Below are 14,968 nucleotides of genomic sequence, written 5' to 3'. Positions count from 1 at the left end.
AAGGGCTTGACTCTTAGGTTCAGTTTGGCTAGTTGTTGTAATTGACCACGTTGACGTCTGAAAGCTCTCTCTCTCTCTTTTTCCCTCTCTCTCTTCCTCTCTAACAAACTGATGAAGCGAGCAAGGTGGCTAATTAAGACAACACAAAATAAAAGCAAAAGGTGTCCACAGGACACTCCAAGGTGCTAGTGGGTCATTTACAAGAGTCTGAGGGCCCCACAGGGCATGTGGCCGACCATGCCATCTGTCTGGGGAAGCTGGTGGACCCCATGGAGCACAATTGGTGTGTGCTAGAGGAATGTTTACACAAACTTTTTGTTTCTGAGGGGGACCACTGATCTCTCTCTTTTTAACACTTGACTCCCCAGCTAAGCTCACCCCGTGTCTCAAATTAGAAATCCGACAGAGTGTAGGAAAGCCAGGGGAGAGTGTCTTCCAGTGATGGGGCCAAAAGTTATCGTAGACTCTGCTACCTGAGTTGCACTCAATCACTCTTGTTAGCTCTAAGCAGTTCCTTGGCAACAATGAATGACCTGTGACACTGAGTTATTGAGATTCCTTGACATTCATGCTTTCAATAAAAAACAGTATAGAGCCCTTCAAGATCGTTTTGCCCAGTGACCTTAAGAGACCTTAGAGACATGGCTAGTTGACCTCCACAATGAAGGTAGTAATCTTGTTGAACTTAGTGAAGGGGAATAGTGCCTTGTGGGGCACCCTCCTTCCAACTGCCTTGACAGTGGCCGTTTTGCCTAAGGAGGAGGAGGAAGGGGTGGATGAAAGGGCACGAACACCTGAGATCCTCTCCTTCCTCAGCTGGGTACTATTTGGGCTCCAACAGATTTGAGAGGTTTGGTCCACCCATGATGAGTTTCCTACCACTGAAAACTGCATCTGAACTACCCTCACAGAGGCTACAGCAGCCTTGGAGGCACTGTGGTGGTTCCCTGGGTGTACAATGAGAGGTTGAGAAAAGCAGATGATGAGGCTTTAAGCAGACTTGGATTTCTAGGTTTGTTCATGCTGCTTTTGCTGGTTATGGAGCCCAAATAAACCCCATAAGTTCAGCTCAATCTGTCCACAACACAATCTAGGGATCTTAACTGACAAATTCCCAGGCATGGAAAAAGCAGCTACTGCCAAGAAAGCATTGATGGCAGAAAAAGCAATGTAAAGATGGTAATTGGGTGCCCTCTTCTGGATCATCCAGGCAATGGCATTCCCAAAGAGATCTGGGGTCTGATTATTCAATAATGGGGGTCTCAAAGGAGGAGACTGAGGTGCTCTCTCTCAAGGAACTCTTGGCCACTAGGGTCTGAACAACAACAGCCCCTCTGATCACGTCTGGAGATGAGTCACAGAGCCCTGCCAGGCTTTACCCAAACCTCTTGACTTTCAAAATAAAGGAGACTAGGGGTTAGTTGAGGTCCCTCTCCCCAGAGGGGACATATGTCAAGGTCATAGTTCAATGGGAAAGTGGGGAGAATTGTACTTCTTGGGCCTTTTGGATATCAGTGCACAGGTGAGTGTGATCTCCACAATTCCTGGCACCAGGAGGAGTGAAAAATAGATAGTGCTGTCTCATCTGGGGTCTGAGATCACCATAACCTGCTCCGGCTCTGGGAGAGTACCTTCAGGCCCCTACAAACGTCCATTGTTATGGTCCCCATGACTGAATGTACTGTTGGTATAAGCACGTTGTCTATACACTCCCCCGCCGGTGTTCAGCCCCAAGCCCTGACAGGAATTGTTGCAGTTAGGGCCACCTTAGGGGGGCATGTGGAAGACTGGGAACCTACCTGATTACCGGTGCCTGGGCCATTGTCTCCTCCAAAGAACATCAGTTGCCTGGGGGAGAAAGAGAAATAACTGCCCTCATGGCTGAGCTCTAAGGAGCCCAAGTTCCCCTGGGTCTATTTCTCCATCCAATAGCCCCATGTGACCTGTGTGCAAGGCCTGGGGTGCCTGGAGACTCATCATTTATTTTAGGTGGCTCACTGCCATAGTGTTGCCCTTGGCACTGGTGGTACATGAAATTTTGACTCTTAGAGAAGCTACTGGAGGGAACCTGGGCTGCAGCAATTGACATTGCAAATGGCTTTTTTCAGCATCCCTCTCCACTGTGATGATCAGGATCAGTTTGTCTTCGTGTGGTATGGATTTCACACACCTCTAATGTCCTTCTATAAGGCTATCTGAATTCTTTGGGTATCTACTATCAATGGGTAGTTCACAATCTGGAAAAAGTCCTGTGCCTGGAGGAAGCACTAACCTTGCACTACATTGATGACATCTTCCTGGAGGGCCTAGACAAGGGCACTGCCTATCAACGACTGGATGCCATGATGGCTTACAAGCAGCGAGATGGCTACACCCTTAACACAGACCAGGTACTCAAGTGAAATTCCTGGTGGCAATCTGGGGAAGGGGCATGACATCTCATTCTAGAGGAGATGATTGTCAAGATTTGGTCCCTCTTTGTCCCAACAAACAAAAAGGAAACCCAGTGATTGTGGGCCTATTCAGCTACTGTTGCTCTCACCTTCCCCATGAGGGGATCTTGATGACACTCATCTACTGGGTTACTAGAAAACGTTCCTATCTTTGAATGGGGCCCAGTCAACAGAATGTTCTGGAAGCCCTTCAATAGGATACCAGACCACCCTTCGTTTGGGCCCCATCAATCCACATATGCCATTTGACTTAAAGTTCTCAGCAACCTCTCAGTTTGCTGAATGGAACCTGTGGCAGAAGGATACCACCAGTCAGAAGCACCTATTGGGCTCTTGGATCCATAAGCTCCCGGAATCAGCCAAAAGGTATACACTCTTTGAGAGAAAATTATTGGCCTGTTATTAAGCCTTGGTAGATACTCATGAGCACACGACCCATGACCATGAAAGTTTTATGACCCCAAATCCCAGCCATGTTGTGATTGAGCATAGACCTCAAATCTCTGGACATGGGGTGGCTCAGGAGTTCTCTCTAGTGAAGTGGAAATGTTACATACAGCAGCAGGTGAAACCTGGCTAGGATGGAGTCTCAAAACTATATAAAAAGATCTTAAAAGTGCCCCTCTGCCTCCCAGGCATATCACCCAAAGAGTTACTATGAAAAGTGATTAGGATAATGGCACCCACCTCCTAGAGCTGTTGAGAGGATTTAATGAGTACAAAAGATTAGAACAATACCTGGTATAGTAGTACATGGCATATAATTGGTAATCATCATTATTAGACAAGAGTCAACTGCATTTTTATGCATCTAGAAAGCAAGAGTTAGAAAATGTAATTAATTTTTTACTAAAGATATAATGTTCTTAGGAATAATAATTAACAAAAGATAAGCAAGACTGTTGTGTTGAAAATTGTAAAATGCTACTCAAAGTCATTAAAGATGACCAAAATAAATGGTAATACTTCATATCATGAATAGAAAGACCTTGAGTTGAAAAGTTGCCAGTTCTCTCCCACTTGTCCTGTAGATGTAATATAATTCTAATCCAAATGGCGGCAATGTTTTCTGTGGAACTTGACAAGTATATTTAAAAATTTATATGAATAAGCAAAGGGCCAAAAATATCCAAGACACTCCTAACGAAAAAGATCAAGCTGCAGTACTCGGCTCCAGCAGATACTGAAGCTTATTATAAAGCTCCAGTAAGATAGTATGGTGTTTACACAGGGATAGATAAACAGATTAATAGCACAGAATAAAGATGCCAGAAGCAGACTCATTCATATACGAAAATGTGAAATGACACAGAACTGATATTAGAGGTCAGAGGAAAATGACAACCTGTTCCAGTGTCCTGGGACAACTTCTTCATACAAAAGAAGAAAACAATTAATTACTGGGAGATTAAATACTTAAATGTGAAAAGAAAATTTTATATGTTTTACAATAAAATGTAGCAGAATATTTTTTGACTTGGGAAAGGGAAGCTTGGAAGACCACTCAAGTATCTGTTTTCCACCCAACCTGTTCTGGCCTTAATTAAGCAGTGATATATCTTAGTTCATGGCCTCCTTCTGCCAGTTTAAGACAGAAAAAACAATTAATTTAAAACAGCATTGACCAGGTTGTTTCAAAGCATTTGGATCAACAAAACTATCACAAGCAAAGCTCACTACTGTGTTGATTTCTATTGCTGCCTTCACAGATTACCACAATCTCTGGCTTGAGTAATGCAGGTTAGTCGTCTCGCTGTCCCTTAGGTCAGTAGACTTGGCTTGTCTGCACCAGTCTTACAATGTCGAAGTCAGAGGTGGGCAGGGCTGCCTCTTTTCTGGAGGTTTTGGGGGAGACTGCATTTATAGAGACATTCAGGTAATTGGCAGCACTGAGCTCCATGTGGTTGTAGCAATGAGGTCTCTGTTTCCTTGTTGGCTGTCAGCTGGGGGTCTTTTTCAGCTTCTTGGTGGCCCCTTTTTTCCTTTTTCAAAGCCAACAACGGTGGTTCAGTCCGTCTTATGCTTTTGTAGGGGCGGAAAACCTTCCCTCTCCCCATCTAGGTTTTCAGCTGAGACTGTTTAACAAAAAGTGATGAACAAGAGGAAAACTGTTTATTAACATGTGTATTTATATACGCTATGACCAGATATTCCAGTCCTAGTTAGGAACCTTAGAGAAACGGTATGTTCAAGAGACATGTAAAATGATGCTCTAGTAACATTGTTCATCAGAGCAATAAAAAATGTAAAAAACCTAGGAAAAATACTGAATTATTAAAATCAATAAATTATGTAGTATTCATACAGTGGAATCAAGGTCAACACCTTACTCAGCTCTGGGGCACCCTTCACACTGTCAGCACCTTTCATACAGAGCACAGTGTTACTGGTGTCTTCTGGAGGTTGTCCAAATTTGTACGGACTACCATAGATTAGGGAAAATGAATTAATCATAGCTACTAGCGTACAACATAAAGCACTGCAAAAATAACGTGTCAATTGTATTTGCATAAAGTTAAACAATAAGCAAAGTGGTCATTATTTTGCTTAGAGATAAATATATGTAATAAGTCTATAGAGAAAAAAGAAAGGAATTATTAACACAAAGTACAAGATAGTATTAAATTCAGGGCAGAGAAAGAATGTGCTCAGTTAGGTCAACAGGAGGCTTCAAAGTTATTCACGATACTCTATTTCTTAAGCTAGGTGGTGGAAATTAGATGTTTATTAAATTTACTATTAACCTTTAAACATACATGTATGTATAGCCATTGTGTTATCCACATGATACATTTCACAATAAAAGGAAATTTAACAAAAGAATGGAGAAATCATGGTATAATATAATGCAATGAGAACTACAATCAGCTAAGAGAAATAAGACTAAATATTGTAAATTTAATAATCAAACTACATGTAACTTCCTTATTAAAAGACAAAATTATTTTCACTTGGAAATGAAAAACAATATTTTGCCAAATGTACTTTTCAGTTAACATGTCTCAAACAAAGTGACACAAAATGAGCAAAGATATCAAGCAAATTTAAGCAAAAGGACAGCAGGAGTCATGCTGTATCAGAAAAAGCAGACTTTAAGGAGGTAAATTAAAATGGAAAATTGGTGCCATTTGATACAGAAGAAGGTACCATTCACAGTGAAGATAAAATTTAAACTTTAATGTGCCTCTTTCAATACTGGACAGATGAACACAGAAAAAAATAATAAAAATTTGAAGAAAAAGCTCAATATTACACTGTATGTCACATTAAGACCATTTTTGTGCATCTTCACATCTCTGAAAGTAAAATACGTCTTGATGTAATTGTCCTTGTCCATACATGCCGGTTTTTAGTCACAGATGTCTATATTTTTTTCACTTCAAGTTATTGTTGGTACTATATGTGCTGAGTATAGTTGCCATTAATTTTTAAAGATTATATTATTTGGAAAAATGTCTATTCAAGTCCTCTGGCAATTTTTTAATCAGGTTCTTTGTTTTCTTGATATTAAGTAGTGTAAGTTCTCATACGGATGGCCAACAGGCACATGAAAAGATGCTCAACATCACTAATCATCACGGAAATGCAAATCAAAATCACAATGAAATATCATGTGATACCTGTCCGAATGGCTATTCTCAAAAAGACAAAAAATAATGTGTTGACAAAGATATGGAGAAAAGGGAACCCTCATACGCTTTTAGTGGGATTGTGAATTGGTGTGGCCATGATGGAAAACAGTATAGAAGTTCCTCAAAACGTTAAAAATAGAACTACAATACAAGTTAGCAATTCTGCTTCTGGATATTTATCTGAAGAAAACAAAAACACTAATTCAAAGAGATATATGCACACCTGTATTCATTGCATATGATTTATAATAGCCAAGATATGGAAGCAATCTAAGTGTCTATCAACAGATGGACAGATGAAGATATGGTGTATATATACAATGGAATATTACTCAGACATAAAAAAGAATAAAATCTTGTTATTTGTGACAACATGGATGAAGGGTAGAGAGTGTTATGCTAAGTGAAATAAGTCAGACAGAGAAAGGCAAATATTGTATGATTTCACTCATGTGGAATCTAAAAAACAAAACAAATCTACACACAAAACAAAACAGAAACAGGCTCACAGATACAAAGAACAAACTGGTGGTTAACAGAGCAGAGAGGGGTGTAGGGGGTGGGTGAAATAGGTGAAGGGAATTAAGAGGTACAAATTTTCAGTTAGAAATAAATAACTCATGAGGATGCCATGTACTGTATAGCGAGTATAGTCAATAGTATTGTAATAACTTTGTATGGTGACAGATGGTTACCAGACTTATCTTGGTGACCATTTTTTAATGTATATAGATATTGAATCACTATTATGTACATCTGAAACTAATAGAATGTTGTATGTCAATTATACTTCAATGAAAAAGATTATATTATTATGTGGCATTGAAAAAAATTATTGTGAATGCTGAAAATTATTGAAATGAAATAGTGACATAGAATTTGATATTAGAGAAGCAAATATTAGCTTTGGAGGAATAAGTGAAATTCCCTATTTTCTTTCAAAGAAATCACCATGATTTATAGGACCTCAGAAAGGACAAGTAGAAGAAGCTGTGCTATAGGATTAGCTATCACATGCCAACATCAAAACTTGCAGAAAGGGTGTCAGCAGCTTGGAAGAAAATCCCAGAGGCAAGACTGCTGTGTTTGCTTCCATTGGCAGTGTTGGATAATGCCCACATACTAAAGATCTTGATGGTACAGAAAGTAATATTGTGAGGAAGAACATGAGCATCTATGGTTTTAAGCTACACGACAATTTACAAGAGTCATATTCCAAATATGTCTTAAGGTTATTTTGCAAATAATTAATTTTACATATGAACAAGAATAAGATATAATAAAATATATATCTAAATACAGTTAAAAGAACTCTTCATATATTTATAAAATAAAAATTCAAGTGAAAGAAAGTATTGTATCATAATTCAAATGGCATGGCTTTTATTTCCTTGGTGATACATGAAATAATAATACATTTTAGAGCTGAAGTCATTTTAGAATTGATGAAATGTGGTACAATTCATTTGATTATTTCTTCCCTTCCTATCTTACTGTCTAGAAACAATGTGTGTCAAGTGTTGGACCCTCCAAATTGATCATCTACAGTTCAATTTTTCTCTATTTCCATTCTTAAATCCTGGGAGACTTCCCGAAATTTTTTTCCTAGCACTTTTATTGATTTTTTTTGACAATAATGTTTCAAATTTCACAAATATATTTTCTTGCTTTTAGATTACTCCTTTTATCATATCAGTCTATGTGTGTGTGTTTGTCTGTGTGCATGTGAGCATGTGTAGTAACTTCTTGAGTTAGCTAAAAACACTAATTGGAATTTTTAATGTTCTTGCCTAAATTGTTTCTTCCAGATCAACTTTTCTGAGTGACCAATATTGATCAATGATGAAGACCAATGATATTCTTCAAAGGTCTTTGCAAATTTTGATTGTCCTTTTCTACCTAGAAATGAGTATTTTGATTATTGATGTAGGCAGCTGTCTTCTGTCACCTCTACTATTGTGTATGTGCACAGGTTGGTCTATTTTCTCAATAGGCCTCTCTGTCAAAGAGCGTACTTAGTTGAGAGGCCTGCTTTTTATAGAAAAGTGTGTCCCCTGCATTCTGTACCAGAGGTTGCAAAGGCAGAGAGCCTGGCGTGTTGGCCCCTTTTTCCCACCTGCCTCTACTGCCCTTCCCTCTCCCTTAATTCTCTCTCACGTTTCAGAATAAGACGAGTTCTACGCTCAGGCTCTACTATTCATATTAAAAGCTCCTTCTCTCTCAGGCAGGATTTTAAAACTTTCTTTACAAAAAAGTTCACTATTTTATTTTTTTCCATAGGGGGAAATTCTGGATTGCCAATCACTGTGCCAACAGGAAGACACAGAGCCAATTGGAGCCACTGGAGTTCCATCTCCCTCCTGCCCCCTTCCCTCACTATCTGCTGGGCCTGTCTGTGAATTCTGACTCCCTCCAGTACCCCAGCCTTGTCCTTTACCTGTGCTGAGCTGCGTGTTCCTTCACCTTGATTCATCCATCAATATTCTGTCATATACATTATAACTTCCAGAAATCAACCAAAACCTCCTATTGAATTCCCCCCCCCTCCATTTTTCTTATTTTCTTTGGTATATTTCTTTTTTTTCCTTTTATATAGTCATTAAAATAGGATATTTGTAGGAATAGGAGATAAGGACATGTTCTTTATCTATCGTGTGCCAGAAGATTGCTATTTACAAACTGTCTACTTGTGCCATTCCATCTTGTGTGAGTGAAGATTATAATTATGAACCAAAAGGATGCGAAACAATATAATTATAAACTATCCTAAGTGTTAGGAAAAGAAGTAAAATAAAGGATGCCATGAGGGGGTAACCTGGGAGACTTATTTAGATTGGCCATGAGGGAAGACCTCTTTGAGGAAGTACCATTTAAGTTAAGATCTAAATCTGGAGTAAGACTAACCAGGCTGTGTTAACGGGGAAGGTGTTCCAAGAAGAGGGAACAGCATGAGCAAATTCCTGATGTTTGAAGATGCGTATTGAAGGAGAACTGAAACAGTGCTGGTGTGGGGGTACACTTGTGAGCCAGAGGGAGAGCGGTAGCAGAGGAGGCTGAAGAGGGGAGCAGAGTTAAGTCATGCATGGTGGGCTATACCACAAAAAATATTTATGTTTAATTATTAATGCTATTGGCATCTACCGAAGAGTTTTAAATACAAAGCTTTAAGTTTGCAGTTTCTAAAGATTACTTGGACTGCTACATGGAGAATAAAAAAAAAAACCAGGCAAAAGTAGAAACAAGAAGCCAAATTGGAAGATTTATTTTAATAGTCTCGGCAAGAGCTGAGGGCTGTTGACACTAGAGCAGTAGAGGAAGAAATGTAGAAAAGGGAATGTGTTAGAGACACCTTTTAAAGAAGGAATCATGGGTCCTCGTGTTGGATGGAATGTATCAGCAGATGTGTGGAAGTGGTGAGGACAAGCAAAATTATTGAAGGGTTTGAGATGAGCAAAGGAATGGAAGGAGGTGCTTTTCCTGCAGCGGAAAAGCTGAAGGGGGAGCAGAGGTAGGAGGTTTTAGGTGGGATGGGGACCAAGAATCCCATTTTGAACTTGTTAACGTTGAGATTCTTGCAACATATACATGCTGATTCAAGCAAGTAGCTTCATAGCCGGGTCTGGAGCTCAGAAGAGAGTTTCAGATGGACAAAAGGCTATGGAGGTGGCTGGGAAAGCAGAGGACCTGGGAAGAGAGGGCATGGATTGAGAGCCCTTTCAGCAACCCTTCCTTATGCCAATGATCTCAGTCTTTTCGTACCAGACTCTTCTCTCCTTGTTGGTGTGATCCTGTTTCATAAATAAACATCTTCTTGATATCTGTTACATGGGCCAAACAGTGCCTATCTAGCATCTTTAGATTCTGCAGGAGACCATCCCCAGAATGTTTTTCTCTGAGTATTTCCCATGCTGCTTCCTTCCCTTTGATTTGAGAGTGTTTATCTCTACAGGCTCCATGCTTCTTTTTTTTTTTTCATCATTACTTATTCTTGAAAGGGGTAGGATCTATATAGCTGGAAGGCAGATTAAACCACACAGCTCCAAATCCTTTGCCATTTTCTAAAAGGTGAATTATCTGCATGTCTCTCCTACTGACTGATCCTCAGGATCTCTCATACCAAGCAGTATGTGAAAAAAAAAAGTCACAGATTTTACCTTTGGGGTTTTCCATCTTTCCCCCTTACCTCTAATGTTTAATTCTATGGGTTCAATTTCTAGGTTGCATTATGCCCTCTCCAGCCCTTTATCCTGTTTGCCAAGCATTCTTCTGGAATTCACCATTTTTATCCCTGTGTTCTGTATCATAAATCAGGCAGACATAACTGCAGACGGCATAGGCCTGCCTATGGACCTCTAGATCTGCAGTTGTGAGGGTGGCAGTGAGCCGTGTGCAGGCAAGTCTACGTCTCAATGAATACAACACAGCATGGATCAAAGACAGCAGGACAAATACTAGGCCCCGGCACCTGGTGAGCCTGAAGTTCAGCCGTGATCTGGGCTGCCTCAATCACTGGGCAAAAGTGGATTTGCAGATAGAACTCTCCAGAGCTTGGCTCCGTGGACGTGCGGAAGACAGTTGCTAACAATTCAGAAGTCACTAACTAGTTATATGACCTTGAGCAAGTTACTTCAAGTCCTTTGGGTTCAGAGTCTCCTCCTGTATAACATGAAAGGATTTGCTTGGATGATCCCTAAGTGGCTTCTCGCCCGGACGTTGTCTAATAAACGTGCAGCACCAGACTCTTTGGGCCATATGTCTTACTTCCTGCATTGAGATTTTTCATTACTTTGTAAGCTTTGTTATTTCAAAGATGACTTTCATTCTTAGAAATCTAAGTTGGCTCTTGTGTACTTGCTATATCAATACCTTTTTCATTTCGGTTAAAGACTTTGATGATAGTTTCCAGTGAGAGCATGGCAAAATAAAATCATGTTTTCTGTTCTAACATTTGTTTCATCTTTATCTTTTGTCAGTGGAAATATTGCTATTTGTCATTTCGACATTTTCCAGTGACACTTTTTTCCTCATCTGGGGCCTTTGAAGTTTCTCTCATCAGATGGAAGGCCTTTGCTAATAGTTCTCCAGGGCTGCTGCTTGTGTCAGAGAGAGGGGGTGAGGCAAGCCTGCTTGAGTGTTACCCCAGGTCTCTAGGCAATCTCTTCTCTTCCTGATCGAGAGAACACAGCATTCAATTAAAGGACCAAGATGCGGAGGAAAAAGTTGCCGCAGGGCTTGGTAGCTCCTGCTGCTTCAGTGCTGCTGTTTGGGAGAAAGATTATTTATATTCACAGACCTTACATGCCTCTTCCCCAGGACAGCAGCGAGTCCTGGGCCGGGGGGGCGAAGGGACAGCTGACCTGGTTATCCCCTCCTGAGAAGCACAGCCGTGACTGAGACATGTCATGACGTCCTTTAGCTGGGAGAGGCCTAGCTTATCCTATGGTCACAAAGCTTTCCAGAAGGTGCATAAAGAAAGCTTTCTAGCTGTCTTTACTGAAGTCACTTTCCCCAAATCCTGAATCAGGTCACACACAACTGTGTTTTCTGAGAAACAGCTTTGAATCAGGTTTTTTTCTGGTTTAAAATCAGGATTATTCCGGTTGAAATTGGGTTTGTTTTGGTGTGAAATTAGGTTTGTTCTAGAAAACTCAAGACTTCTGATACTTCTACTTTCCAGGGGAGATTGAAGTAAGGACAATTTCCTTACCTTTAAGTAGACTTCAAGGAGAAATATTAATGATGATGAGTGGAAGGGACAAGCAAATTTCATTATTGTAAGGGTGACAAGTGAGTAAGAAGGGGTGTATTGGAAAGCCACAGAGATTCAGTATTTGAATAAGAAGGGGTTTTAGGAATAATCTAAATGCCACCCTTATTTTATGGAATCTAAGACCCAGAGAGTTTGTATGGCTTGCCTAGCACCCATCACCTTGCGTTACACGTTATAGCAGTTTATTAAATTAAATATTTTTGAATTAAGCGTAGCAAATCTTGTTGGTGGCAGTCCTGAGTTATGGCGTGGAGGGAGAACAATGGGAAGCATTAGATCTCTACCGAAGAGTCACTGACACATAAAACTCTTCCTTTTCTGTGGCCTGCCTGAACCTTGCTCTCAAGCCCTGAGACTTTCATCTTTAGAAATTGTAACAGAGAGTTTTTTTGCACTTCCTTCTCTATTTATGGAACATCATCTGCCAAGACACAACAAGAGAAACCGAAGCATCATCTTTGATGTCCACCTCCCTGGTACCCACAATCCAATCAATTAAAAATCCTGCCTGTGCTAAGACTCCACTTGCATCTACCATCCCCCCAGCCCTTCATTAGTTCCTCTGCTCCTGTCTTATCTGCTCCCTCCCCTGAATCTAATCTTTAAAGGTCATAATTTTAAAAAGTAAATATATTCATACCATTTCCACTTTTCAATGCCTTCAGAATAAAATCTAAACTTGTTTAAGTGACATGGGCTTTTATGATCTGTTCCTTCATTAATTCTTTATTCTCATTGCTTCCCATTTTCTCTCACTTGTACATAATGCTCCAGCTGTAGTGCATCTCCTAGTTTGATTTATATTTCATGCCACTTCCTATCCTCACGCCTGTGGACATTGGTCTAATAGGGTGTGCTTCCTCTCTCTTCTAGCCATCACATACAAACCCACCGGAGCACACTGCAACCCGGAGAATTTCTCAGATGATCCCCAGGAAAAGGTGAGACAAGAGCAGTCCGGCTATCCAAAAGTGATAAGGGATCCACTGTCTTATCTGGATCTTTCTGTTAATGGCCTCCCCGTACCAATGAGTTTAGGTCTCCCCATTTTAGAGATGCGGGAAAAAAAACTTATTAATGAGAGATTTTACATAATGGGCTACAAATCATACAGCTAATAAGCAGCAAAGAAAGACTGGACCTTACTTGGTTGAATCTTCCCATTGGTACCTCTTCTCCTTAGGGGCAGCAGCTACGTCTGTAGAATGCTGGCCTTCTACACACTTGCCTCCTTCTTTCCAAAAGGATAAGTGCCATTATTTATGCTCATTTATATACCAATTATGGTTGTCCATATGGAATTTCCTATTTGACTCTGAGTCTGGGCTGGAAACAAAATTTTCATTACAGAAGCAGTGGCTGTAATTATAATTGAAAGTCTCCACCCATTTAGAGCCAGATTACAAATTACGCTGGTCACAATAACGATTTTCCCAGGTTGTAATTTCTCTCAGATGTTTAAAAAGCAGACTAAAAACATTTCCAATATGATACCACTTGGTGTCGCTATTTGTCTGTATTTGGTTGACTGAACGGCGATTTTCTTATATTTTCTAGACAAATGACAACTTTATTTTATTTTATTTTATTTTATTTTATTTTATTTTATTTTATTTTTTTTTAAAGATTTTATTTTTTCCTTTTTCTCCCCAAAGCCCCCCGGTACATAGTTGTGTATTCTTCGTTGTGGGTTCTTCTAGTTGTGGCATGTGGGACGCTGCCTCAGCGTGGTCTGATGAGCAGTGCCATGTCCGCGCCCAGGATTCGAACTAACGAAACACTGGGCCGCCTGCTGCAGAGTGCGCGAACTTAACCACTCGGCCACGGGGCCAGCCCCATGACAACTTTATTTTAAAGAAATATTTTGGGGCTAAACTGGAATAGATCTATCAGAATTCAACTAAAATTCTTGCTTTTTAATTTAATTTTTCAAGACTTAATAGTAATCAACTTTGGGTTTATTTCAGTAGACATATTCCTGAACAAATAAATCTTCTCTAACGAAAAGTAAGAAGCCTCAGTTATTGCATCCAAGGCATCTTGGTGCATTGAACAGAAGTAACAGAACCAGAAGGAAACTCTCAAAATGTCGTCAGGGGCAAATCAATGCAAAGTGAATTGGAATGCTTAGAATTGATTTCTTACAACGAGTAATTTGATTCCCAGTACTATTCTAGTTTTATTGTGCTGGTGTTGTAAGCACTTGGGTCCATGGAAATGGGTAAGAAAAATAATTATTGATTGAATATTTATGGTGTGAAGACATTGTGTTAAGTAATTTACATGTATAAAGTCTAATCATCATCATTACAACCATTTTAATTCTTTACTTTTGTTTAATGTCTTCCAGCTTACAAAGCACTTTATCTTAATAACGCCCATGAGTGTCAAAAATACTCAGGAAAGGGCTGGCCCCGTGGCTGAGTGGTTAAGTTCGCGCACTCCGCTGCAGGCGGCCCAGTGTTTCGTTGGTTCGAATCCTGGGCGCGGACATGGCACTGCTCATCAAACCACGCTGAGGCAGCATCCCACATGCCACAACTAGGTGGACCCACAACAAAGAATATACAACTATGTACTGGGGGGCTTTGGGGAGAAAAAGGAAAAAATAAAATCTTTAAAAAAAAAAATACTCAGGAAAGCCTTTAGAAACAAAGGAAAGATGAGAAGCATCTATGAATTATACTCCCTATTATTAGGGATTTATAAAAGTGTATCAAAGTTTATAAGACACATATTGATATTTGATGGCATATTTTTTCTAGTACTTGCTAAGATTTCTTCACGGCTTAAAATAAAAACACATTAAAAAGAAAGAAAGCCAAAGAGAAAATAAATGATCGTGTCTAGATTTTCAGTTCCAAAGACTATAACCTTCATTCAGGATCAAACACCAGCTGGGTGAAGAACCAAGGCCAGCCAAGATGCACGAGTGTTGACTCCACCATGGCTATCAAATCCTTATGTTAGCACAGATTTTGCCTTGAGGTCTAGATGGATCTAGTGAACTGCTCATTGGAAATTGTCTTCCAGATGTCTGCAGGCATTTCAAACTCAACATATTTCGCAGTAAAGATATTTTCCATCCCTGCACCCCATCTGGGTTGTCTCCT

Source organism: Equus quagga, chromosome 9, assembly GCF_021613505.1.
Source record: "Equus quagga isolate Etosha38 chromosome 9, UCLA_HA_Equagga_1.0, whole genome shotgun sequence".
NCBI lineage: Eukaryota > Metazoa > Chordata > Mammalia > Perissodactyla > Equidae > Equus > Equus quagga.
This window is presented reverse-complemented; position numbering follows the sequence as displayed.